The sequence below is a fragment of the Acinonyx jubatus genome, chromosome B2 (assembly GCF_027475565.1).
Source record: "Acinonyx jubatus isolate Ajub_Pintada_27869175 chromosome B2, VMU_Ajub_asm_v1.0, whole genome shotgun sequence".
In the NCBI taxonomy this organism is placed as follows: domain Eukaryota; kingdom Metazoa; phylum Chordata; class Mammalia; order Carnivora; family Felidae; genus Acinonyx; species Acinonyx jubatus.
In genome coordinates this window covers 38,604,181-38,620,974 of record NC_069385.1, presented here as the reverse complement: position 1 = coordinate 38,620,974, position 16,794 = coordinate 38,604,181, and the positions used below count along the sequence as shown (strand labels likewise).

The 16,794-nt window shown below is 42.3% G+C and overlaps 1 long non-coding RNA gene across 2 annotated transcripts in view; it reads right to left on the bottom strand.

Moving 5' to 3' along the window:
- Nucleotides 1-16,565, bottom strand: part of LOC113598695 (uncharacterized) — a 48,602-nt gene extending 32,037 nt beyond the window's left edge. Inside the window, exons 1-2 of one of the 2 annotated variants that reach the window (XR_008298351.1) lie at nucleotides 16,452-16,564; nucleotides 16,049-16,298 (exon numbers count right to left, since the gene is read on the bottom strand). This is a non-coding gene — a long non-coding RNA (uncharacterized LOC113598695). Of the gene's footprint in view, nucleotides 1-16,048; nucleotides 16,299-16,451 lie in introns of both variants that reach the window. The other variant, XR_003419365.2, reaches the window with a different exon arrangement.
- Between the last annotated feature and the right edge of the window lie 229 nt (nucleotides 16,566-16,794).

Below are 16,794 nucleotides of genomic sequence, written 5' to 3'. Positions count from 1 at the left end.
AAGGCCTTCCCTGACCACCCTATGTAAGTTAACCCACCACCACCATCTCTCTCAACATCTTACCCTGCATGAATCTGCCTCCTAACCCTGACTCACTACATTTATTTGTTGGCTGCTTCTCCCCATTTAGAATATCAGCTCCTTGGGGACAGGACTCTGAGTTTTTTGTTTGGTGCCGCACTCCTAAGGCCTGGAACGATGCCAGGACATTATTAAATTATAAATAAAAATTATTTTAAATATAAATTAATTATATATTATAAATTATAATTCAATCACAAATTTAAAAGACACCTCCCTGAGATATTTGTCTTATGAACCAACCAATGATGGTAAGACATCTTGCCTAGTGTTTCAGAAAGGTTTCTGGCCATTTTTTGACCTTTCATGGTGTAGTGCCCTCATTTTTGTGTGTGGCCCAGAGGCAAGGTGTTACACCACAGGACCTGGGGACCTTCCTTCAGGCTGTGGAAAAGTCTAGGGTTGGTAAGTGGTGGGTTTTCCCCATAGACTGTGGCCTGATCACAGTTTAAGGTCTTAGTCTGCATTCAAAGACTTCTATAGAATAGCCTTCCACTGTTTTCCAGCCTTCCCTCTTGGGGTAAACATATACAGTCTTACCCACAGTGAGCTATTTTCTACCAGATGTGCTCACCCCACCACTGTGCCCTATTAATGATATTTTATTTGCCCCCAAACTGTTCTTTCTACCATTCCCAGCCTCCTTGGCACTTCTTGCCATCACCACACACCTCAATTTCATCTCATCCACACTCAAAGCCTAGTCTAGGAATCGTGCCTTCCCGGAGGCTCTTCTTCACATGCCCACCATCACTATCACTGCCATTGCTCTGGCTGGAAGAAGCCACTTCCTCTCTGCTCTCACTGATTTAGATCCACATCTCCCTGATTGTGCAATAACAATCTTTACTGTGTATTGGGAGGCTTTGATTGTGTTTATTTTTGTTTGCTTATTTGTTTGTTTTTTGTATGAGTCTTAGCTTTGCACATTAGGTTAAGAAGGAGTTCCCTTGTTTTTATTAATCTGCCTCCACCCACTTCAAATGTGCAAAGCATTCCTAGTCCACAGTGATTATCAACTGCAGAGCACAAATCCTGAGGTGGGGACAGTGAGTGTCTGAGTCTATTGTGGGGAAGAATATATCTAGGCTGAAAGAGTACCCCACCTCTTGCTATGCAAATCCACAATTTCCAACGTTCCAAATAACCTCTCCAACACATGAGATTTGCCATATTAGACTGGAAGCAGCATGTGTATTATTCACCATTACATCTCCTACACTGTCTAGCACAATGCCTTGAACTTTTTTTTAATGTTTATTTATTTTTGAGAAAGTGAGAGAGAGAGAGAGGAGAGAGAGAGAGAGTAGGGGAAGAGCAGAGGGAGAGAGGAGAGGGAGACAAAGAATCTGAAGCAGGCTCCAGGCTCTGAGATGTCAGCACAGAGCCTGACACGGGCTCGAACTCACAGACTGCTAGATCAAGACCTGAGCCGAAGTTGGTTGCTCAATCGACTGAGCCACCCAGGTGCCTCACAATGCCTTGAACTTACTGCGTGCAGAAAAAAAATGCCTGGGGAATGAATGAATGCACTCCTGGAAAATCTTTCTGTTCCCTTGTAGTTAGCACCTCCTTGATCCCAGGTTTAAAGCACACATCCTTAAGGCAGGTTATAAAACATCTTCATCTTTAATCCTTATCCCCCTGCACAGCCCCCACACCCTCTGACCGAGCATTTATCTCAGGGCACAAAATGCCATTTGCGTGCTGATCAAAGGCTGTGGGAATGGGGGCATGAGCAGAATGGCAGCTGCACTCAGATCCTGCCCACACCCTTCCTGTTTGCGGCAGCCCACCCCAGGGGCTATTATGTTTGCAGAAGGCTAAGCCCAGCCCCTCCTTCCCTGGTCCTTACAGACACTCTGTGGGGCTGAAGTGGCAGCCCCTTGCTCATGGAGCCTGTTTTCAGCATTTCATTGTCCCTATGCAAGGCGCAGATAGCAGCCCAGACGCTCCTTTCCCCTTTCCTGGGACACTGATAAGGCAATGAAAACAGTTCTCTATTTTCCTGCACAAAAGCTAACTTAGAAGAATGGGGTGGAGCATAAGTGATAACCGGCCAGAATTTGTTGCTTTGTGAAAAGAAATGTGGCAGGGAGGGACAAGGGAAGACTGAAAGCTTTGAGTTTCTGCTCTGGGTTGTAAAAGTCAGCCACCATTCAACAACAATGTCCCCTTTCCAGCCTTATAGCCTCATTTCACTTCTGTAATGGAAAACGCTGCCCTCAGGTCAGAGGACCACAAGTGTCTCCTCCTGAGGGTGGCTGGGCCACCTGGGAGGCTCTCATGTGACCCACTTAACCACAGTGTAGCTTAGGGGTTGGAATTAAGGGAGAGGGGAGAAGACAAGCATGCCTTCCTGTACATTTAACCCATTCCAACCGAATTTCTTACCCTTTTGAACCCACCAGCTTGGTCAATTTCAGCTCAAGATGTGTGTGTTTGTGTGTGTGTGCATGTGTGCGTGTGTGTGTGTGTGTGTGTGTGTGTTTATGTGGGGAACTTCATCAACTCCACATGATCTTGGTTTATCCCAAGTGTCTCTGGTCAGGGACTCTTTAAATAAACAACACAGCCTGGAGTTTCCAAGTTATTTTGCAAGAGAAATCCTTCAAAGATGTAGTTGGTGTTTGGTGACCATGGAGGCAAAGAAATGCCATAAAGAAATAGAAGATTACTATTTCCATCTGGAACTGAAGAAAAAAAAAAACTGAAATTAAGGAGAGAAATGAGATTTTACCAAAATGTTTCCTGGTGGGAGCTCACTGCCCTGAGGCAGGCACTGGTATCCCTCTGCCACCACTTGCTCTGGAACGTGGTGTAATTAACAGAAACTGCAGTCCTCCTTTTGTTTATCAGAAAAATAAGGTAGTTTCCCTGAGGCCAATTCAAGGAAATTAATTGGTCTGGGGTAGAGTCCCAATATTGCCATTGTTTTTGAAAGCAACCAAGATGGTTCTAACGCACAATCAGGGTAGAAAATCGGTTAACAAGACAATCTCTAAGGCATCTGCTGGTTCTAAAATGTTACAGTTCCATAGTTCAGGGTCCAAGTTTCTCCATTTTTTTTTTTTATAATTTAGATGTAATTGACATACAATGTATTAGATTCAAGTGTACAACATAATGATTCAATATTTGTGTATATCACAAAAATAATCACAGTAAGTCTGGTTAACATCCATCTCTGTTAATCTTTCTCTCATTTACCTAAAGACTTGATTCACAGCTCCTTACTAGCCTCCACATCATTCTGAAATTGATGGAGAAAGAAATTCAGCAAGTGGCCAACTGTTACTTTTCCCACTCTGCGACATAAATGCAGGTAATTGAGCGTTGCTCAACACCTAGGGACCAACTTTCACAAGGCGTGTAAGTTTGGAGGGCTCTGGGAGGATTAAAGCAGGTGCATATTCATGAGCTGAACCTACCCAAGAAAAATAAAGAACTCCACTGAAATAGCAGCCATGAGGAGAAGAGAACACAGCAGTCAAACAACCCTACTAGGCAGTTTAGACTCTTACTCATTTTCATCGTGAACAAGGCTGTATGGAGCCAATGCAATCCCATTAGTCACTGACTGGGATGTGCCTCTTTCACTTTCTTTGAGAAAACACTTGATTATTTTTACAAATCTCACTCTCTGCTTCCTAAATAGCAATATAAATCATTCTTATTGTCCCTCTGTTCCCTTTTCTGCCTCCTTGCATCAAACTCCCTAAAATGAGTTTCCAGAATCTATAGTCCTGTTTTAATTCCAGACTTGCTCATCTTCCCCCTAGGGAGGCTGTTCCTCCAGTGAGTTGTGTTGGAGGGTGTGGGGAGGGTCTTGGTGACAACTGCCTAAGGCACGACCAGCAAATCTCAAGTGATTTTAAAATCAAGTGTGCAGCTGCACAAATACAAAAGGAACAGGCAGCATAAAATTAAGTAAAATGCCAAATATCTCATACAAATGGAATAGTTACACAATAAATGCAAAAAATAAATATGATTATGTTAACTTAGATCTTTAGAATAAAATCTCAGGAATTGGAAACGATTCTATTAGCCATATAGGCCAATTCCCAAAGGATGCTCTCTTCAGCATCCTCAGCGTACAGCCATCGGGGATCTGACCAAACATCCAGCGATGGGCTTTACTCTCTCACAAGGCCTCCCATTCCAGTTTGAATCCATTTTAATTAAAATCCAGCTGAAGTCAAATATTCAATTAGAAGCACTGCGAGTAATAGCACAGCTGTAAAGTAAACATCAGCTCATGGATAAAAGGAAAAGCACAAATTGGGAAGTTTGTAGAGTAGAATGGGTAGCAATGGTCTGAGATGTTTATTTATAATTTTCCCTTAGAATCACTTTTTTTTTTTGAGAGTGAGAATGTGTGTGAGTGGGGTAGGACAGAGGGGGGAGAGCGAGAGAGAGAAAGAGAGAAGCTTAAACAGGCTCTATGCTCAGTGTGGAGCCCCAGGATCATGGCCTGAGCCAAAACCAAGAGCCCAATGCTCAACCCATGGAGCCACTCAGGTGCTCCCCCCCTTAGAATCACTTCTAAATTACACATTCACATGGCCTTTGCATGTCCCCATCCAGAGAATGAATATTTTCATTCAGCAGCTTCTGCTGTTAGATAAAAAAAAATTATGGAAATAAAATATTTTGAAGTAAAAAAAAATTGATGCAAACCTCTTGTTAAAGTGAGATTTTTTTTTTAAATAAGGAATTTGTTTTTTGAAGCTCCAACTATTTGGTAAAAATTATCTCCTCTTTGTATTCTAGTTATTTAAATGTTATGGGTAAGTTGGAAGTATCATAATTATCTCAGTTCCTCTCAAATTCTGTAGGAAAACTGATGTAAATATGTATAGTGATTATACAAATACCACTGAGTATCCATTCAGATCTGATCCTTAAAAACAAAGTTTTAACCAAGATACTCTAAATAAGTAATGTAGATGAAGAAAGATGAAGACTAATTGAGGGGATAAAATTTGCTCTTTGGGATTAATTCCAGATTTAAATGCATGGATTTTATTCCTTCAACCAGAAAATCTCGCTTTTTTGGCTTGTTGTATTAATCAAGATAAAGATATCCCATCACATATTGTGTCCCGTATAAACCCAATACAGGTGTATTTTCAAGTGCAATTGGTCCATGTACTACTCTGAAATGATGATACTTTCTGAGATATTAAAGAAATCATAATAATAATAGCAAACATTTATTGAGCACTCACTAGGAGCCTGGGACTATAATGGAGCCTTACATACATCATCTGATTTAAAGAAACGGTCATGATTTGCTTTATCTGAAACCACTTCCCAGGTACTAGAAAATTAAATGAGTGTCCACCCAGCCTTTCCAGAAGCATCTCATTTACATGGCACTTTAAACTTCCATATCTATAATCTCTTTAGAATCGGGAGGTATATGGAGTAATAGAGCTAACAATAGAAGCTAACTGTTACTCTGTCTTCTACCTTTCTTTATAAAATGAGAAAAATTTGAAGGTTACTTGCAAGTTTCTTTCTAGTTTCAAAATCCCTGTATGTCTTAGCCCAAAACTAAGAGGTAATCAGCTCTATCAGCTTTCAGAGCATTTTGAAAACAGTGCTGTGTTCATTAGCTTATTGTCAAATCTAGACCCACCTCTACCTTCACATGTCTGGAGACGACAGGTCCAAATTTTAGAAATTCACTTTAATTAAGGGCACCTGGGTGGCTCAGTCAGTTAAGCGTCCGACTTCAGCTCAGGTCATGATCTCACGGTTCGTGGTTCAAGTCCTGTGTCGGGCTCTGTGCTGACAGCTTGGAGCCTGAAGCTGCTTTGGATTCTGTGACTCCCTCTCTCTCTGCCCCTCCCCTACTCGTGTTCTGTCTCTCTCACTCTCAAAAATAAACATTAAAAAAAATTAAAAAAAAAAAAAAGAAATTCACTTTAATTCAACCAAACTTGCATTGTTGTGCATGGGCTGGGAGTTTGAGAGATAAATGAACTAACGTTCCTAAGAATCCTAAGTATCTTTTGGAAAGATGCAAGAAAGAGATAATTCCAATGGAGAGAAACTGAGACATCATCAATAAGTCCAGTAAATATGAGCAGAATTTCCAGGGGCTGGTTTTTAGCATGATGAAGGAATTAACTTTTTTCAGGGCTGAATTCTGTGGGCAAGCTCTATCCTATGGGGAACCATATCCTGATGGGGAAGCTTCGTTTATTTGTTTGCTTTGCATTACTCCAAGGTGTCTGTCCAGTGCTCAGCTCAGAGACAAGATTCAATGTATTTTGTGAACTTTTCTTTTTTAATGACTGAATGCATAAATTAGAAACTTCTAAAAAATCAATAGTGTTATAAATGTATCTATTCACCTGCTCAACAAATAGTTATTGCAAATAACTCTGGACACAGTCCCTGCCCACTTGAAGTTTATAATTCAATGAGAGGGACGTACATTGGTTAACTAATCACACAAGTACTTTGTGCCTGCAGTGGTGGTTTTTCCCCTCCACCCTAGGATCACTCCCCTCTGTCTCACACCTGCCTTCAAGTCATCCAGTTGACCACTGTTCCTTGACTTGAGGGCCCCTTCCTACTCTACCATGAGCCATGGGCCATGACTTAATGGGGCTGCTATTTATTGAGAACCCCTGTAAAATTCTCTTCCCTGCCAAGGGCTCATGAGGAAGACAGAAGTGTATGAGGCAGGCCCCACCTCCATTTACTGCCTCATTTCTTCGTTTCTTCGTAACTTCACCACACCAAGATGTGGGGGCACGTAGATGTCACTGAATAACTGGATGTCAAACTAAATGCTAAATGTGACTTCATAGCTCAAGGGGAGATGAGCCCCAAAGCGAAGCCCTCTCTAAGGGGGTAAACTTTTTCTGAAACACATCCTCCTGGTCTCTGAGAGTACCTCTTCAAGTCTCCATGTACCTTTTAGGAAACTTCAGCTCAGATGGGCATAGATTTTTTAAAAATTATTATTTTATTAATATTTAGAAAACTAGCAATAGTCACACAAAAAATAGTGCACATAAAAATGTATTGTCTTATTCATGGTGGCTTAGGAGAGAGGGCAGTGGAGATTATAGGACAGCTCTAGCCATTACCATCCCCCAAGCAACCCTTGGAGCTGCCTCTGGCTGAATCGTTTCCACTGGGGCTGGGGGATGGGATGGGGACACCTTCCAAAAATAATTCCACAGAGGAATATTGGAAATGGCAGCATTCTCCAGACAGTGGTCCTACTCCTAAATGCTACCCTCAAAATAGTTAGGGAGTAGGCAGAAGGCATTTCCTATTGCTCTGTCAGAATACTCCCTGGCCCCTTTCTGGAAGAAAGTTGTAGAAAAAAAGAGCAAGTAGAATCTGCAAGTGGCCAAGAGGTGTCATCAGGGAGGAGCCAGCATCAGAAGCCCCAGAACAGGAAGATTCTACCTGCGAGCAAGAGTACAGGCAAGGATTCAATTAACTTCATGTCCCATGCCTTTCCTGGGCACCTACTAAGCTTGGGCACTGTGCAGAGGTCACGGATCACAGCGCTGTGCAAGCAACAAGGGATGATAAGGGAGCACACAGGATCTGTTATAAGGATGCCTACCAGGCATTATGGGAATGGAGATGCAGGAGCAACTGAGGCAGGGATCCATCCCAGAGCAACCAGTTCTTTAACCAGGAAGGACAAAGCGAGGGTGCAGCATCAGTTAGAGAGGCTGGGACTTCCATCTTTTGGCAGAAGAGAGCTAGTGAGCGGGCTTTTCCAGAGAGTAGTCCCCATCCTAAGGCAGGAGCTATGCTCACAGCTGTGAATATTCCCCCACTGTGTTGTGTGGGAGGGCAGAGGGAGGACAGGGACAGAGGGATGAGGCAGCTTGCTCCTGACTCCCACAGGGACAGGGTGAGCCCTTCACCAAGACTCTAAAGCCCAGAGGTCAGTATTTTCTTAGGTTTCTTTCTTGGCCCCTCTACTGCCTCAGACTTCAGGAGCCCCTGTAGACTTGGTCACCAAGGTGCCACAGGCGCCAAGGTCCCTGGCTCCACTGCTCTGGCAGAGGCCCTGCCCTGACCACATTCTCCCCGGGGCCCAGTGGCTGCTTTCTCCGGTTTTACCTTTGTTTTGCTAGTCTGTTCCTCCCTGGGCTTGTTTGTGTAAGAAAACCTCTCTCCCTGTTTCCTGTGTCTCTGTCATTTCCTCCCATTGCCATTCTGCACCATGGCACTGAGGCCCATTGTTTTTCTTTCTAACCACATTCTAGTCCCTGGGAATGGACAGTAGGTATGGGACAATGTGGAGGAAGGCAGGTCTGCCTGGGCTGTTTCAGAACCACTCTCAAGCACCACAATATCACAGTAAACTGGCGGGAGTGGTGTTCGATTGTCAGCGAGGGAAGGAAGAAACTCAATATCAGGAGACAGCTTCTTGCCAATTAATCCTTAGACACTGTCCAAATGGAGGCAAAGGCAAGTTCCCAGGGGTGAAGACCAGAGATGTCTGATAGCGCTGATAACCATCTTTGGGAAAGGAAGCTATGACTGTCCCATTTGCTTTCAGGTTTTCTGACATGTTCTTACTGCTTTTAAATTAACTGGAAAATCAACTGAGCCTTATTTAAAAGGGGAGCTAAACAGAGGTCTGAAACCAGGAGCAGGACACATGGATGCCCAGTGAAATGCACTTAGGGATGGATTTCTTTGTGGTTCTATTCAGTGCTCTGACCTGTTATCCCTTTTGATCAGCCCACTATTCAGGCAGCCTGCATTGTAGTGTAAGGTAAACGACTTGGTGTTTTCTTGGCAGAGCTTGAATCAAACAGGTTCTCACAGGAGCTCAGATCCTGAGTTGTTTTCCTGAGCCCAGGGAGAGACAACTGTAAAAGTAGCTGGCCTGGGGAAAGAGGAATGTGATGCTTTTTATTTACCATTGAAATGTTCAATGCTTGTGTATGTGTTGATTTCCAAATACAAATGGGAGGAACACCGAGGTCCATATCCCATTAATGACTAAGTGTCACGTTGGCTTAGTTTGGGAACACTGCCTTAGTTTTGAAAACCAGTGCTTTTTTTTTTTTTTTTTTTTTTTTTTTAGTGAAATTTCAACAAAGTGAACTGAGCAAGATTTGATATAGGATTTCAGCTTGGTTTTCCTAAGAGAAGTATTGAAAAGCACATTTATTTTGTTGACTATCACCTAGCAGAAGTTTGTGGTTCTATTTTGGTAGTATTTGTTTCATAAAACTTTCATGGTTTTTGCCAGCTTCTTTTATTACACTGTTCCCATCAGTTATGACACTGAGACTCCCTCATCAAAGAGGTTTTGTTTATTTCAAGTTTTAAAGGACAACATGGTTGCCAGAAACATGTTAAACCTCCAGGTTTCTGTTCGAACAGTAGACAGTTATAAAGCACAAAGGTATCAAATTCCCTTATTTCAAATAAAGTTTGTTGTTTTTCATTAAAGGATTTAAGCATGCACTATGCCATGCATGTGCTGCAAAGCTGCTTGGGACACAATTTTAATATCAACCAGTCTCGGGGTGCCTGGGTGGCTCAGTTGGTTGAGCGTTGGACTTTGGCTCACGTCATGATCTCATGGTTCCTGGGTTTGAGCCCTGCGTCGAGCTCTGTGTTCATAGCTTAGAGCCAGGAGCCTGCTTCAGACTCTCTGTCTCCCTCTCTTTCTGCCCCTCCCCCACTCACGCTCTGTCTCTCCAAAATAAATAAACATTTAAAATAAATAAATAAATAATATCGACCAGTCTCTGGGTGCTTAAGTGGCTCAGTAGGTTGAGTGTCCAACTTCAGCTCAGGTCATGATCCCAGGGTCGTGAGATCAAGCCCCATGTCTGGCTCCACACTGAAGGTGGAGCCTGCTTGGGATTCTGTGTCTCCCTCTCTCTCTGCCCCTCCCCCACTCGCACTCTGTCTTTCTCAAAATAAATAAATAAACTTAAAAAATTTTTTAAATAAAAGAAAATAAACGCTCAAGCATATTGAAACATTTAAGGATGAGATGCAATGATTTTTGAGTTGTGCTTCGAAATAAAAGGAAAGATGGTTGGTGGAGTTTATATGAAGCTCGACCAATGAGGACTTAGAAATGTCTGTGGGCAATGAGTAAAAGAGGGTTCATCACAGCAATCTGTCTCTTTTACATGCTTCAACTAATCTATGCTTCAACTAAACTAACAATTGGCAAAACAAACAAACAAACAAACAAAAGAACAATGGGAGTCAAAAATATTTTTTTTTCTAAAGAGAGTTAACTGGTATTATTTCTTCATTTAAATTCTCTAATCAAGTAACACTTTAGTGTTACTCTCTGTGTTACAGAGAGTTCAGTGTTACACTCTGATGCTGTCTTCTTACAGGGATCAGATGTATTAAAACTGTTGGAAAGCCAGAAATCTGAGCAGGTCCATCATTTTTCAGATGTCCAATGAAAGAAATACAAATTACATGACTGCATGCAAATTACTTGATATTATTAACTCAGAATTCACTTATTTCCTAGAATAAAATTTATAGGGAAAATCTGAGAAAAAACAATACTGGTGAATAAATCTGAGAAATGAGCTTTTTCCATCTCTGGCTCTAGAACAAGCAAATATAGACAAGCTTTGCCAGGAGTGTTCCATCATGGGCTTCAGTGGGTGGAGGTCCATTTATGAAAAGGGAAAGCTTCTTTAGCATGTGAATGAGGAAGAGTCATTTTACTTCCAGAGACAATTCTTGATCTATGTAAATCTGTATTTTCTGGGACTGCATCTCAGACTCTTGTCAGTGTTCCTTCTCTGTACTGCTGAGAACAAAGTCTTAAGAATCAAGATTTTTCCATTGCGGGTTTGCCAATCGGATATTATAACATTTCCTTCCTAGGATATTTTCTTTTTCTTTTATCTATTTTACCCAAATTACATTTATGTACACATATTCAAAGAATGCACTAAACAATAAATCATTGAGATAATTTTCTCATTTCAAGGTGTCCCATGAAAGATTCTATGGCCAGCAAGTAGACTACATAGGCAAAAGTGAGTTAGGATCCTGGCCCAGAGGCAGTTAATCAATTATAATATGTGATCCAGATGAGAAGCAGATAACATGGCCCAATATTTTTGTAACTAAACCTGTATGGTATTTAGAGTTTGCCCTCCCAGAGGAGATTCAACAATGGGCTCTCAGCCTTGCATGGGGAAATACCTCACTTTGGTGTACACTGTATTTATATTTTGGGCCATTAGAGACACAAGCTGTCCACTAAACTAGCCGAAATAGAAAAAAAAAAAAAAAATCCCTGCCTCTGTGTGGGTTAAATAAAGACCACAAGTTGCAGCAGTTGGCCTCAAAGAATTGAATAGGCCTCTCCCCAGACACTCATTCTGCTTATCTGGAATCTTAATTCCAGTCTGCACCTTTTGATCAGGCAAGCCCCAGACCATGGACGACTTATCGAAGGGGCTGGAATTTGCACTGTGCCCCATGCACTCCATCTTACTGGCCACTTGTAGGCTGGATTATGGGACTAACACTTCAACACTCACAAGTGGAGGCCTGGGAGTGGCTCCTGGTGTCCATCACAGGCGAGGTGCCATGAGTCAAGTGGGAGGTCAAGCGGAACACGCCAGAAGGCCTCCCACAGCCTCTGTGGCTCTTCCCAGCTCTCCGTGTTAACAGAAACATCCTTCCTCACTACACAGCAACAAGGTTATTTTTCCTTTTGAATGCAGGCATGAAGCTCAGTTTCCCAGTCTTCCTTCTCTGCACATCCTTTCCTTTTCAGGGTGGTCTTATGATGCTGTCTCACTGACTTCCCATCTCACCCCAGGAGGCAGCCCCCACCTGTGCCACAAGCTGGTGAAGGTCTTGCAATCTTCCCGCCTGCCTGGATTTTCTGTTATCAGCCTCTAGGCCTGCCGGCTCCCAGGGTCCACTTTCAGGGACAGCAATAGCTCCAGGCCTTCAACCCATTTCCATGTTAAGCTGGACAGTTACTAAGATTAATTCCTACTCTGCTCACAATCTGATTTTCCCATCATTTGTGCCTCAAACCCTAATTCAGAGTCACCCTTAGCTAAAAATTATAACACCCAAGGATATGTAAACCTTTGGTGGCCCCTGTCCCTGACCTGGCCCCTCCATTCCCCATACCCTCACAGGAACTCAGAGAGTAGGAGAGGCCTCTCACTGTGACCCTTCACCTTGTCCTCCCATTCTTGGGTAGTTTCTTCTCTGAAACCTTTTTTTCACCTTTCAGACCATCAAAATCTACTCTCTTTGCATCGCATTTCTTTCTGTCCCATCCCAGTCACTTGTCCCATGAAAAACAAGTTTCAAATACTAATTAACACAAAGATGTTAACAGATAAACAGGGCTACATGTGTGATCGAGTGATGTAAACATAAGAAATGTTTTTATACCAGAATTCTCAAGTACCCTGGGAGACGACTGGCCCAAGAAAAAATTATTTAGTGATGAATTGTCCTTTCCTGTCACTTATTTCCATATAATACAGCCAGCCCTTGCTCTGTAGGGCTGATTCTGGTTTGTTTCCCATCAGCTTTCCCCAAAATTGTACATTGTTCACCCTCATTTCAGATGGAACGCTTCATTCCAGATCCAGATAGCTGTCAGTGCTGCTTCTGTCCACTCGGGGTGACAGTATGATGTAATGGAAAGAACCCCAACTTTAGAATCAGGCAGACTTGAATTCCATGCTCAACTCAACCACCTGCTAGCCTGGTGACATTGGCAAGTTATTAAATTCTTTGAGCCCTCAGCTTCCTCATCTGTAAAATGGGAATATATCACTTACTTCCAAGTTGCCGAATAAGGTAGATGAGACAACACACATAGTTGTTTGGTAGTTTGCTTTTAAAGCTAGGTATAACACTAGTACTTGAATCACAGCTTTGAACATAAAAGTCATCTGCCTGCAGTAAATATGGGTTAACTTGCTGGTCACTTCTCATTTTCCATTAATAATTGCTTCATTCAACACTGCAGAACTAGCAAAGAGCAGCCTACTTCTTGACTTTAGGTGCTAGAAAACTTAGATACTTAAACCATTTGACAGCCATTTTTTTAGCTTATTCTGGGCTACCTCGTGTGTATCATGAGAAACTTAAAAATAAATGGAAAAGATGGAGAAAGTAAAAAAAAAAAAAAAGTCTTAATATCACTCTTCCTGCTGAAGGCAAAAATTGCCTCCACACTAAAATTTTGAATTTAATGGCTAGTATAATTTTTAAATAGCATAAACATTGAACTTTCCAACCAGCCCCTTAAAAATATTCATTATGAAGTGATAAGGCTCACTGTAAAAGAAGTCTTCCCAAGTAACAAACCTAAACTTTCCCTGCTTTTTGACAATTCCAGAGGATCCTAAAATATCCATGAGTGTGTGATCTGGTGAAATGTCCTATTTATATGTAAAAGTAGTTATCTAAGCACACCTTGGGAAAAGATAACACTTACTGATTCTTTAAGCATATCAGGAAGGGAAATCTATTTGACTAAAACCTTGACCTATTCTTATACTGGTGATTGCTCTCTCCTCAAAGATCCAGTCTCTCACAATTTAATTTAACAAATTCTTCTTTTAGTCACTTTGTGCTTTTCATGTAAAAGTCAAAACTTGTCCACTTCCTGGGCTGGAAACCCAGATGCCAATTCTTTCTTTATTTCACACTGAGTCACTGTTGTAAATCTGAGACAAGTTGGTCAACGTGGTTAGAAAGCTTAAAATAACAAGAAAAAAGGTGGATATTATTTTTTACTCCCAGTCCAGAATTGAGGCTTCAAAGGCTCCCGGAGATTCTGGATGTGCCCAAGGTTGCCTGGTCATTGGTGGCAGACCTGAAACTCAAGCCCAGGTGGATCTGATACCACATTGGTATACTGAGGTCGGAAGCATGGACTGGCCTTGTGGGAGCCAGTCACCTTTTGTCATTCACTTCACCTGACGCCTGGCCAGCTGTCCTTCCAGAGTGTGCTGTTGTCACAAATGGTGCCAGCTGGAAAAGTGAGAGGGAGAGCAATACACACAGCCCTGCTAGAATCAGTGCCAGAGGGTGCACACTCTGGGAATGAGGCAGCAGGGCTGACTTCTGTTTCTCTGTTCTTTCGGAACCCTGGCTCTCTTCACTGTGCTTCAGTTGCGAAAACTAACCTGCAAATTCTTCCCTCCCATGTGCCTTACTAGGCTCCTCTCCAGGATTTATTCACCTTTGGCAAATGTTCATACTTCTTTCCCCTTGCCCAAGACATCCCAGCCATTCTTCCTTTCAAAGATTTTCATGACCCATTCCCTCATTTCTACTCCTGCTGCCTCCAACCTGGTGCTGTGTTTTATAGTTTCATATCCAAGTTCTTGCAACAAGTTCTGAACCGCTTCCCTAGTTCCCAGAACTCCACTCTTACCCACCATCCCAACACAGAAAGATTGAATCACAAACACACCTCCCAGGGTATTTCCTATGGTGGATCCAGATTTATCAGCCTAAACTCCTGCTGGTGTGGTGAAAAGAGCAAAGAGCATGGGGTCAAAAGACCTGGTTCTAGTGCTGGCTCTATGGCTGACTCTAGTTCTTTGACTTTGGTTGAGTTATAGAAAAGGTTGAATTGAAAGTCTGAACTAGATTAAGCTGTAATTTGAGTGAAGGTGGGGTCCCAGATTCACACCCAAGTGACCCAATCTGCTACTCATTTTCCCTTAGCCCTATGATCTAAATCTATTCTATGACCTGCCTGTGTCCTGGAATGCTGACCCCTATGGAGAATCACTAGACTCTCCTCCAGCTGTCTTCCTCTCCACCAATGGGAGGGAGGCAGAGATGAGAGCAAGAGAGGAGAGAGAAACTGGGGTATTTGTTCCCTACTGTCTCCTTCCTACTGGGCAGACTCTCCTACAAAATCCCAGCAGTCACTGGACTCCAGTAACATGATCTTCCCTTGTCGTTTCAGTCCTAATGGTGCTAATTCTGTGAGAGATGCAGTTCTCAAAGTATCGTCCCCAGACCAGCAACATTAGTATCACCTGGGAACTTGTTAGAACATTTGCAGGCCCTGCCTCAGATTTACTGAATGAGAAATTTAGAGGGTGGGATCTAGTCATTTCTATTTTTAACAAGATCTTGGATGATTCTGACACTCAATAAAGTTTGAGAGTCACTGCCAGAGAGGAGATTGCTAGAACTGACCCTAAGTCTCTGGTTCAGTAGGTTAGGTGGTAGGGTCCAACACTGTGCATTTCTAACACAGATGAGGCCTTAGCTGCTCATCGCAAAAGTACAAATTGAAAACCACAGCTCTCTGGGGCACCTGGGTGGCTCAGTTGGATAAGCATCCAACTTTGGCTCAGGTCATGATCTCACAGTTCATGAGTTCAAGCCCCCCATCAGGTTCTGTGCTGACAGCTCAGAGACTGGAGCCTGGAACCTGCCTCGAATTCTGTTTCTCCCTCTCTCTTTGTTCCTCCCCACTCATATTCTGTTTCTCTCTCTCAAAAATAAATTAACATTAAAAAAAAATTAACACACACACAAAAGGAAAGAAAACCACAGCTCTAGATCAAAAGCCAAGTGTCTCTTTCTCTTGCTAAGAAAAAGGAAGCTTTCCCTCACTTATAGATCTTCCAGTGAGTTCACCCACAGCAGATTCTGTTTGAGGTAATGTAAATTCTCCTCAAAACCTACTCAAATCCCCCCAACACCCAGCACCTCCCCCCCACACACACATGTGCACACACATGCACACACACACTCCCAACAGACTCACTAGGAGAGTTAAATGCCAGTGTGGTTTAGAAGAATTTCAAGATTTGCTCCTGAAGGAAACCCAACTCATTCTAACTAAAGGAGTTATAAAATCTTGCAAACTTTTACAAAGAGTGTATTAATTTGTTAGGGCTTTCATAACAATTACCACAGACTGAATGGCTTAAACAAAACAAACTTATTTTCTCACAGTTCTAGAGGTGAAAAGTCCAAGATCGAGGTCTTAGCAGGGCTAATTACATTCTGATGTGTTGGCTTCTAGATGGCCATCTTCTCTCTGTGTCTTTATATAGTCTCTCCTCTGTGCATGTCTGTGTCTTAATCTTCTCTTATTATAAGAATTTCAGTCATATTGGTTTAGGACCCACTCATAAGACTTCATTTTATCTCAGTGATCTCTGTAAATGCCTTATCTCCAAATACAATCACATTCTGGGGCACTGAGGGTTAGAAATTCAACATATGAATTTTGGGTTGACATGATTCAATCCATAACAAGCAGAATCTTGGGAAACATGGGTAGAAATAGATTGGACCAAGGAAGACAAAATATAGTTGGATAGGATTGAATGTAGTGATATGAGTGCACTCACCTGAGCCTAACATAGTAGTTCTCAACCTTGACAGCACATTTGGCTGTCAAAAAATACTGGTGATGTTGGAGTCCAACCCCAAAGATTCTAATTTAATTTTTCTGGGGTATAGCCTGGGCATCAGAAAAAAAAAATTTTAAGTTTATTTATTTTGAGAAAGAGAGTGTGTGAGAGTCAGGGAGGGGCACAGAGAGAGAGGGTGAGAGAGAATCCCAAGCAGTCTCAGTGACACTAGTGCAGAGCTCTATATGGAGCTTGAACTCAAGAACTGTGAGATCATGACCTGAGCTGAGATCAAGAGTCAGATGCTTAACCAACTGAGCACACAGGTGCCTCAAGGGCA